Source organism: Odontesthes bonariensis, chromosome 4 (genome assembly GCF_027942865.1).
Source record: "Odontesthes bonariensis isolate fOdoBon6 chromosome 4, fOdoBon6.hap1, whole genome shotgun sequence".
Taxonomy (NCBI): domain Eukaryota; kingdom Metazoa; phylum Chordata; class Actinopteri; order Atheriniformes; family Atherinopsidae; genus Odontesthes; species Odontesthes bonariensis.
Genome location: NC_134509.1, coordinates 10,673,676 through 10,673,964, shown reverse-complemented (window position 1 = coordinate 10,673,964; position 289 = coordinate 10,673,676).

Sequence of the window (289 nt, the reverse complement as noted above, 5' to 3'; positions counted from 1 at the left end):
GTCACAGTTTGTTGTGTTTTTTCTTAAGATTTTTCTGTACACACATGTTGAAATATTTTCTGAGTGGTTTATGTGACTTGCTTTGTCAAATATCTGTCAGGTTACATCCGCTGGAGCAGCAGAGCTCTTTCGGGGTTTTTTTCTGACAGCTAGCTGTCAAACAGAGCACCCCCATGTCAGACAATGTGTATGCACACACCTACACACAGCTTCAGTGGTATGTCGCACAGTGACGACAGCCAGTTTCTGAGCCATCTTCATTTACAAGGCAAACCAGAGGTGGGACCAA